Consider the following 10,783-nt stretch of genomic DNA (forward strand, 5'->3'; position numbering starts at 1 on the left):
GGAGAACAGGGAGCCTTTATACGCTGATGGGCAGTGTGTGAACTGCCGAGAGCCACTCTGGAGAAGTGTATGGTGGTTCCTAAATCATCTAAAAAACAGAGCTACAGAGCATAGGACACTTCCAATCATGGGAGTATATCTAGGGAAGTCTAAAAATCAACAAGACACAAGCACACCACAGTTTAGGGCTACTCTGTTTACAAGAACCTCAACTTCAGTACACCTTAAATATCCCAGGAAAGAGAACAATGGATAAAGAAGATGTGGTACTTATGTACAATGGAATATCTCTTCACCATGAAATCAATGTAATAAGGCTAGTAGAAGGATAAAGAGTGGATTTAGGTCCGATAATACTACTTGAAATAAGTCAAACAGAAAAAGAAACATATCATAAGATATCACTTATAGAGGGAGGGTAAATATGGCTGCACAAGAAATGAATTACAGAACAGAACAGTGTCTCACATTTAGAAAACACACTTATGTCAGCTTAAGGGGAAAGGAGAGGTGGGGTGATGCATAAAACCAGAGTTTGAAATTAGCACAGATACCGTTCAATAAACCAAATAGGTATTAGACAAGATCTACACCTTGCTCAATGAACTGGCCTCAACACACCCTATACACCGCAGAGAAATATATCTGAGGAATAAGAATCTTAAAACCCATGTATTGATATATCTCCATAAGGGAATCAAGTGTGTGCAGAGCGGCACAAACACAGCAGTGAAAAGGAGCTAAACCCCATTATAGAAATAAATTTTAAAAACAAAACGCTGAAACAATGAAAGAGAGAAAAATTCTTACAAAATTCGCTCAGGGGCTGTGATGCAACCTGGATTGACCACATATAAACCCACAGCTGGATAAGACATAAGGCTGGACACTTGGGGCTGACAGGATTGGTGAGCTTTGGTGAGCAACTGCCGAAAGTTTAATGCAATACTTCATGCTACTCAGTCCAAGGGTCCCAACACTCCAGGTTGAAGGGAATCTTCCTACAGCTAAACCATGCTTGGGAAACCCAGCGACTGGTATACCATATGATCGGGAAAGGTTTCTAAAACGCACCTCATTTTTCCTCTCCTGGGGCTCCGGATCGACATTCCAGCCGCTTTACTAACAACATCCCCACATGGAGTCAATGCCTTTAAGTTCTGGTATCGCACAGTCTGCAGTTAGTGCAGAGGATGAATGGGAATAGGGGGAACCAGTGAGAAACTAGCTGTAGCGGTTTCAATGGGCACATGTCACTCTAATATCACATCAGTAAGAAGAATTAACCAAAGGCACAGCAAGGTGCCCCAGAAGAAAAATAGGGCTTCAAGGAATCCTGTGGTTACGGGGCAAGACCACAAAAATAAGAGCTAAAAAATGGAGCTAAGGGCCACTGCAATTCAAAAACCTGCAGAGTTATAAAGGCCAACTATTTTTAAAAATATATTGAGGTAAGGCTATGAAGAGGCATTGAAAGCAAGGCAGAATTGCAGGAAACCGATTTCAGGAGGTAGACTGGAATTGCATTGAAAGCATAGGAAAAGAGGCAGAACGTCCACAATGATGCACTTGGCCAAAAAGGGCGTATGCGTTTTTTCCTGAATATATTCAGGAAAAAACGCATACGCACTTTTTGGCCAACCAAGCAAGCTTGCAAAGGAAATCTGCACTACAATGAAGTCTCACTTCCACCCGGTCAAAAGGGCCATCTGAAAAAAGTGTAAAATCCATAAAGGCACGACAGGCCATGGAGAACTGGGAGCCTTCTTATGCTGATGGGCGGGATGTAAATTGCCAACAGCCACTCTGGAGAAGTGTATGGTGTTTCCTGAAACATCTAAAAAACAAAGCAACAGAGCCTAGGGCACTTCCACTTATGGTCCTATAGCTTAGGGAAATTAAAATCAAAAAGACACAGCCACCCCAAAGTTTGGAACAGCTCTGTTTACAAGAACCTCGTTTACAGTACAAGTTCAACATCGCAGAAATTGAAAAATGGATAAAGAACTTGTGGTACTTACGTACAATGCAGTATCACTCAGCAATGAAATCTATGTCATCAGGCCCGTAGCAGCATAATGAGTGGATTCAGGTACGATGATTCTAACTGAAATAAGTCACACAGAAAAAGAAACATCATAAGATATCAGTAATACACGGAATGGAAACTTGGCTACACAGGAACTGAATTACAGAACAGAACAGGGTCTCAAATTTAGAAAACCAACATATGCTTGCTTAAGGGGAAAGGTGAGTTGGGGTGCTGCATAAAACCAGAGATTGAAATGAGCACAGATAAAGTTCCTTAAGCCAAATATGGAATAGACAAGAGCTACTCCTTGCTCAACGAAATGGACTCAAAACCCCATATTAAATGCCTAAGAATGTACCTGACTAGTAAGTATCTTAAAACCTATGGATTGCTATGCCTCTAAAAGAGAATCAAGCATGTGTACAGGGGCATAAACGCAGCAGTGATAGGATTGGAGAGGTTCGGTGAGCAAATGAAGACCCTTTGAAGTCATATTGCATGGTACCCATTCCACGGGTTTCAACTACCCAGGTTTTAGGTATTCTTCCTTCAGCTAAAACATGCATGTGGAACCCAGAGTATGATCAACCATGTGAACGGGAGACGTGTTCAAATATGTCTCAGTTTTCCTCCCCTGGTACTCGGGTGCAACATTCCAGACGCTTTACTAACACTCTCCCCACTTGGAAAGTCAGTCCCTTTAACCTCCTGTTTGGCCCAGTTTGCAATTTCTGCGGAAGATGAACAGGAATAGCGAGAACCAATGAGAGGCTAGCTGGAGGTGTCTGGACGGGCAAATTTAACTCTCATTTCCCACCAGGAAGAGGAATTAACCAAAGGCTCAGCATGCCAGGCCGGAACCAGATTAGGGCCTGAAGCCATCCTGCGGTGTTGCGGCCAGGTCACAAGAAAGCGAGTTGAAGAAAGGAGCTCAGGGGCACTGCAATTGACAAACCAGCAGAGTTATAAATGACAGCTATCGTCCAAAAATAGACTGAAGTAAGGCTGCCAAGAGGACTTGAAAGCGGGGCAGAATTGCAGGAAACCGATTTCAGGAGGTAGACTGGAATTGCATTGAAAGCATAGGAAAAGAGGCAGAATGTCCACAATGATGCACTTGGCCAAAAAGGGCGTATGCGTTTTTTCCTGAATATATTCAGGAAAAAACGCATACGCCCTTTTTGGCCAACCAAGCAAGCTTGCAAAGGAAATCTGCACTACAATGAAGTCTCACTTCCCCCCGGTCAAAAGGGCCATCTGAAAAAAGTGTAAAATCCAGAAAGGCAGGACAGGCCATGGAGAACTGGGAGCCTTGTTATGCTGATGGGCGGGATGTAAATTACCAACAGACACTAAGGAGAAGTGTATGGTGTTTCCTGAAACATCTAAAAAACAAAGCAACAGAGCCTAGGGCACTGCCACTTATGGTCCTATAGCTTAGGGAAATTAAAATCAAAAAGACACAGCCACCCCAAAGTTTGGGACGCCTCTGTTTACAAGAACCTCTTTACAGTACAAGTTCAACATCGCAGAAATTGAAAAATGGATAAAGAAGTTGTGGTATTTACTTACAAAGCAATATCACTCAGCAATGAAATCTGTGTCATCAGGCCCTTAGCAGCACAATGAGTGGATTCAGGTATGATGATTCTAACTGAAATAAGTCACACAGAAAAAGAAACATCATAAGATATCAGTAATACACGGAATGGAAACTTGGCTACACAGGAACTGAATTACAGAACAGAACAGGGTCTCAAATTTAGAAAACCAACTTATGCTTGCTTAAGGGGAAAGGTGAGTTGGGGTGCTGCATAAAACCAGAGATTGAAATGAGCACAGATAAAGTTCCTTAAGCCAAATATGGAATAGACAAGAGCTACTCCTTGCTCAACGAAATGGACTCAACACCCCATATTAAACGCCTAAGAATGTACCTGACTAGTAAGTATCTTAAAACCTATGGATTGCTATGTCTCCGAAAGAGAATCAAGCATGTGTACAGGGGCATAAACGCAGCAGTGATAGGATTGGAGAGGTTCGGTGAGCAAATGAAGACCCTTTGAAGTCATATTGCATGGTACCCATTCCACGGGTCTCAACTCTCCAGGTTTAAGGTATTCTTTCTTCAGCTAAAACATGCATGTGGAACCCAGAGTATGATCAACCGTGTGATCGGGAGAGATGTTCAAATATGTCTCAGTTTTCGTCCCCTGGTACTTCGGTGCAACATTCCAGACGCTTTACTAACACTCTCCCCACTTGGAGAGTCAGTGCCTTTAACCTCCTGTTTGGCCCAGTTTGCAATTTCTGCGGAAGATGTACAGAAATAGGGAGAACCAATGAGAGACAAGCGGGAAGTGTCTGGATTGGCAAATTTAACTCTAATTTCCCACCAGGATGAGGAATTAACCAAAGGCTCAGCGTGCCGTGCCGGAACCACATTAGGGCCTGAAGCCATCCTGCGGTGTTGCGGCCAGGTCACAAGAAAGCGAGTTGAAGAAAGGAGCTCAGGGGCACTGTAATTCACAAACCTGCAGAGTTATAAATGACAGCTATCGTCCAAAAATAGACTGAAGTAAGGCTGCCAAGAGGACTTGAAAGCGGGGCAGAATTGCAGGAAACCGATTTCAGGAGGTAGACTGGAATTGCATTGAAAGCGTAGGAAAAGAGGCAGAACGTCCACAATGATGCACTTTGCCAAAAAGGCATATGCGTTTTTTCCTGAATATATTCAGGAAAAAACGCATACGCCCTTTTTGGCCAACCAAGCAAGCTTGCAAAGGAAATCTGCACTACAATGAAGTCTCACTGCCCCCCGGTCAAAAGGGCCATCAGAATAAAGTGTAAAATCCAGAAAGGCAGGACAGGCCATGGAGAACTGGGAGCCTTGTTATGCTGATGGGTGGGATGTAAATTGCCAACAGACACTCGGGAGAAGTGTATGGTGTTTCCTGAAACATCTAAAAAACAAAGCAACAGAGCCTAGGGCACTTCCACTTATGGTCCTATAGCTTAGGGAAATTAATATCAAAAAGACACAGCAACCCCAAAATTTGGGACGGCTCTTTTTACAGGAATCTCTTCTACGGCACAAGTTAAATATCCCAGAGAGCAAATAATGGATAAAGAAGTTGCGGTACTTCTGTACAACAGAATACCACTCAGCAATGAAATCTATGTCACCAGGCCCGTACCAGCATAATGAGTGGATTGAGGCACGATGATTCTAAGTGAAATAAGTCACACAGAAAAAGAAACATCATAAGGTATCACTAATACACGGAATGTGAACTTGGCTACACATGAACTGAATTACAAAACAGAACAGGGTCTCAAGTTTAGAAAACCAACTTATGCCTGCTTAAGGGGGATGGTGAGTTGGGGTGCTGCATAAAAGCAGAGTTTGAAATTAGCACAGATACCGTTCCATAAGCCAAATATGTAATAGACAAGAGCTACCCCTTGCTCAACGAAATGGATTCAACAATGAGGTATCACCTCACACCTGGTAGAATAGGCATCATTGAAAATCTACAAACAAAAAATGCTGGAAAGGGTGTGGAGAAAAGGAACCCTCTTCCACTATTGTTGGGAATATAAATTGATACAGTCATTATGGAGAACAATATGGAATTTCTTAAGAAACTAACAATAGAATTCCCATATGATACAGCAATCCCAGTACTGGACATATACCCAGACAAAACCATAAATCAAAAAGAGTCATTCACCGCAATGTTCATTGCATCACTATTTACAATATCGAGGTAATGGAAGCAACCTAAATGCCCACAGACAGACGAATGCATAAAGCTGTGGTACATATATAAAATGGAATATTACTAAGCCATGAAAAGGAATGAAATTGGGTCATTTGTAGAGACGTCGATGGATCTAGAGACTGTCATACAGAGTGAAGTAAGTCAGAAAGAGAAAAACAAATCTTGTATATTCATGCATATATGTGGAACCTAGAAAAACTGTACAGATTAACCATTTTGCAAGGCATAAACAGAGCAACAGATGTAGACAACAAACGTATGGACAACAAGGGGGGAAAGCTGTTGGGGGGGTGGTGGTGGGAGGAGTTGAGAGACTGGGATTGGCATGTATACATTTATATGTATAAAATAGATAACCAATAAGAACCTGCTGTATAAAAATATAAAATAAAATTCAAAATTAAAAAGAAATAAAATTTAAAAAATAAAACAGAAAAAACAATTATTCCCTGCACATACATGTATTTATATGAATAAATTATTTCCATGCTTATATCTGTAAATACAAAAAAGAGGAATAAAATCTACCTTGAACCAAAAACGAAAAAGAGAAAAAAAACACAGAACCCACCAGTTACACAGAGGAAAACCGTATCAGGGCACTTGCTCCAGTTGTAAACAATTCTGAAGTTGGTCAGTGGTGGGGAATCGTCTCCCATTCAGCCAGCAGCCCCCACGCAACAAGCGTCCTCATTGCAAAGCTGGGGCACCGTGCCGAGGCATCTGTGAGTAAACGTGAGCTGAGCCCCAGGCCAGTTGCTGCTGAACTATTCCCACCCGTCCCAGGTAAAACACCTGAATATATACAAGGACTTGAAAGCCTAGAGGAAGGGCCATAGAGCCACACGAGTGACAGCATGCCGGCCGACTTGGTGCCTGCAGGCCAGCCAGGATGGTCCTGGCCCTGGGTGCTCTTCTGGAAGATTTCCATTTCCCTGCCTGAGATACCCGTCCTGTCCCTGCCCCCACTGCTTTTTTCCTTCCTCACCTCTGCCCAGGGAGAAATTCCAGCAGCAGGTATGGGTGACACATCCTCTTCTTTAGCAGGTGGCAGCCTGGCAACTGCTGCAGAAAGTCCAGCAGAGCCCCACTCACACTGGGCCACCCACAAAGCCGTGGCCTCTCACTCCCTCCCACCAGCCCAGCCCCGAGACTGCTGACAGGGCAGAGAAAATGGCGTCAGGCACGGCTGCAGGGGCTCTTGCTGCCTGGAGTGGTATTTATATTGATCTCAACCCAGGCACACCTGGGGAGGGCTGGCCGGCACGGTAAGGCTGCCCAGGTCAGCCAATCATCACCCCTCAGGGGCTCACAGTTGCAGAAAATGGAACTTGCTGAACCGGCCAGGTCCAAGGAACAGGTGTGGGCTCCTGAGAGTCAGGATAGACAAGGGGCTGCAGCTTTGGCTTGTTTTCTAATCATTTTATCTGGCCCATGAGTGGGAGACAACTTCAAGAAAACCCTCTCCTAATGAGAGGAACCCAGGAGTCAGGGAGAGGAGGGGTGGGTGGTGGTTGGAGACAGAGGCCTGGTGCCCCGGGTGCAGTGGAAGTCTCTGGAAGACCAGGTGGAGGGAGGCCTCACGGAGTGATGCCCAGGGTCACAGACCTGTCGCAGCTGCTGTTTGTTAGTTCAAGTCCTGCTCTGAGGTGCTCTGTGTCAGCTCTGAGCGACAGGTGAGCTGGGGGTGCTCTGCAATGAGGGCTATGTGCACGGTTCCTGTGTGCCCAGCCCTGCCACGGTACCTGCAAGGGTAGCTCTGTATCCTGGGAGGGGCCTGACCACGAGAGCCCCGTGGGCTGGGGTGGGGGTGGGGTACCTGCCCAGGTGAGCTCCATATTCTGGGATTGGTCTGACCACGAGAGCCCCATGGGCTGCTGGGGACCTGGTAAAGGATGTCAGGACAGTCAGTGAAGCCACCGAGGATATACCTCCAGTTGCTCCTAATTCCTACACCCTGCTGGTCATTCTACCAACCACCAGGACATGGTATTCTGTATTAGTCTTCAATGATGCCTTCTTTTGTATTCCATTAGTCCCAGAGTCACAAGAAATTTTGGCTTGTGAGTGGCAGGACTCAACATACAACTAAAACAATACTTCCGGGCCGTCTGGCCCCAAGGGTGCAAAAATTCCCACACCATCTTTGGGGAAAGCTTAGCTAAAGACCTAAAAGTTCTACCTCTGGAAAAGGAAACCCTCCTTCAATATGCAGACGACATTCTGATCACCAGCCCTACTAAGGAGGCCTCTGAACTACCAAGCCAATAAAGGATAGAAGTTGTCCAAGAAAAAGCTCAAATATCACAGACTGCGGTGACCTGCCTGGGCTTCATTCTCACAGAAGGTCAGAGAAGCCCATCCCAGGAAAGGGAAGAAACCATTTTCAGCCTTACCCCTTTCTAAAACTAGAAGACAGCTTAGGGGTTCCTGGGGAGGCCAGGGTTTGCTGCTTCTGGATCCCTAACTACAGTCTACTAGCTGGGCCTCTATATGAAACACTGAAAGGAAAAGATGATGATCCTTTTGAATAGAATCCAGAAGTGGCCTTTCAAGAATGGAAAGAGCAGTCAATTCAGACCCTTGCCCTGGAACTCCCTAATTTAGCTAAACCCTTTGACCTTTACATTCCCGGTGAAAGGTGAATCGCCATTGGAGAATTAGTGCAAAAACTGGGACCACTTGAAATGGAACAATGCAAGAATGCCATCCAGGTAGGATAAACTACGGTCACTAAGGGGCTTGGCCCACTGCCACATCTGGCCAAGATACTGGCGGTATCTAAAAACCTGGAAATCAGCAGCCCAAAAGGCCACCTCCCTCCTAAGGGAAAAGGACCCCACGTGGTGATCCTAACCACCAACCATGCCCTGAAGTTGCAGGGTTCGCTCCGTGGGCACACCGACCTCGAGTGAGGAGGCCCTCCAACTCCAACATCCAGAGAGATAACCGGGGGCAACAGGGCACCATGACGACTCGTGTGAACATCACTTGACCTGGAGTTTCTCTCATAAAACAACAAGAGTGTGTCCCAAAAGAGTAGACTACTGCTTGCAGGACTTACTGCACCCAGAGGGGAGCTAATAATCTTGGCGGGGGAACAGTATACCACACTGTCACCATAGAAAAGCCGACAGACACCGTGATGATGGTGGCCAATAAGACCGGCTGGACTCCTGTTTACTTCAAAAGGCTGTTGACTCAGTAGCCATCATGGTCCTTGGTCACCACTGACCCTGGACTGTCTGGGAGTTGAGCGGGCAGGGCTCTGACACCTGGTGCTGTTTGTACGTTAATTCAGGGGCCTAACTGAAGAAAGCGCAGACTACTGGTCAGAGCATCTAGGCTGGCAGAGACGGTCAGCCTAAGGTGGCCGAACAAATGTGGGGCGGGGTGAAACCGGCCCCCACAGCGTCTCTGCACATCTCTTTCCTGGACCCTTAAAGGTCATTAGAATCTATAACACTTCCAATGCTGGTGCTCAGGTGGACGAGCAGGGAGGCAGGGGTCCTGGGGACAATCAATGTCACCGGGAGGCTGCTGGGGAGAAGCTCTGACCCTCGCCCCAGGGTGTGAGGGCTCCCAACTCAGCACTCAGCAGTTACAGAAGAAGGGTCTGCACCCTCAGCACTCCAAGAATGAGGAACGGGACAAAAGGCAGAGGAGGGGTTTGTCCCCAGCAAAGCCCATTAAAAATCCCTGGGAGATAAAAATAGAATCTGGGCAATAAAGTCAAGTCTAACCTTTTTTATCCTTTGTGCTTTGTCTAATTTCACGTGCTCCTAGGGTCCCGCATGCAGAGGTTCCACACCCGGCACTTCAGACCAGATTTCCTAGTGCAGAATGGCTGGGTCGACACCTCAGCTCCTGGGGCCCAGTGCAGACTCCACGATATAGAGCCTGAGCTACAGCCAACCCGGCCCTCGAGAGCTCCGCCGCCTCCCTCCCTCCCACTGACTCTGACAGGATCTCTACACAGCAGCCCAGCCCACAGCCCACGGGGTAGTGCATGCTCTCACCTCTCCATTCTCTGATCAAAATATAAAGTTTCCTTTGCTTGTGAACCAAACTCAGTCTCGATCTGTTGGCCCCAATGACACTGGGCAGGGGGACACTTGTTGGGGTCCACTCTGGAGGATCAGTAACAGAAATTGAGACTATTGTAACCTCAATGAACAGATGTGTGAGCCAAACTGTAGTTAACATAGAACAGTGTATAAGGCTCGGGTAAAATAAGATGTTTTTAACACTTCCATTTGATATTTCCATCACTTTTTATAAGCAAGTTCAGTGAAAAGGTTTGTCTTATTTGTCAGGTCAATATTAGAGAAACGAAGTGATTTCTTTCCAAGGATGTACAGCTAATAATCTTGGTTAAACCTTCAATCTTGTTTTAAATGCTTTTCCATTGAAAATGATACCTCTCTTTCAGCTCCCCCATTTCTGAGAAGTATAAAATCTTATAATTTATTATTACCAAAGGGGAAAGGTGGGAGGAGGGATAAATTAACAGTTTGGAATGAACACATACACACTGCTATGTATAAAATAGATCATCAACAAGGAACTACTGTATAGCACAGGGAACTACACTCAACATTTTGCAATAACCTATAAGGGGAAATAATCTGAAAAAGAATAGATATTTTTATTGACATCATCTATCAATGACAGTTAAAGTGTAGCCTAAGGGAAGCTGGTGGTGAGTGCTTCTGACCCTGAAGACTTCAATCATCTAAAGTTTGGACTCTGCCTACTTCCCAAGGCCCTTAATGAACATATGTGTAGCCATAGCTTAAAAACTTCCCCAGTTTGGGTTTCGGGGAGACACTGATTTTGAAAAAGCCCTGGTGTTCTCCTTACATGAATGGGACTCTTCCTACTGCTAAAACATGTCTGTCACACCCAGAGGATGGTATACCGTCTGATCGGGAAGAGTTTGGAAAAGGCATCTCATCTCCTCATC

The sequence above is a fragment of the Delphinus delphis genome, unplaced genomic scaffold (genome assembly GCF_949987515.2).
Source record: "Delphinus delphis unplaced genomic scaffold, mDelDel1.2 scaffold_30, whole genome shotgun sequence".
Classification (NCBI taxonomy): domain Eukaryota; kingdom Metazoa; phylum Chordata; class Mammalia; order Artiodactyla; family Delphinidae; genus Delphinus; species Delphinus delphis.